Source organism: Nanorana parkeri, unplaced genomic scaffold (genome assembly GCF_000935625.1).
Source record: "Nanorana parkeri isolate BGI_ZX_2015 unplaced genomic scaffold, ASM93562v1 scaffold81, whole genome shotgun sequence".
NCBI classification, from domain to species: Eukaryota; Metazoa; Chordata; class Amphibia; order Anura; family Dicroglossidae; genus Nanorana; species Nanorana parkeri.
Genome location: NW_017306349.1, coordinates 226,456 through 226,672, shown reverse-complemented (window position 1 = coordinate 226,672; position 217 = coordinate 226,456).

The window sequence follows — 217 nt, the reverse complement described above, 5'->3', positions numbered from 1 at the left end:
CGGCATTGTCAGGGGGAGTCATGTGATCTCTGGAAGGGTTAAACTGGCACATTACTCTGCATGCACCTAACATGACACATACGTCGCGCTGTCCTATACTGGAGACTGTCCCGGTGCAGAGTTAGGATGGGCCGAGATAGGGCCACACCCGGCAATTTATCCTCTCGGGACATTGTGCCGGCGGGTCAGGCAGAGGAAGGTGAGAGGGGGAGATTTC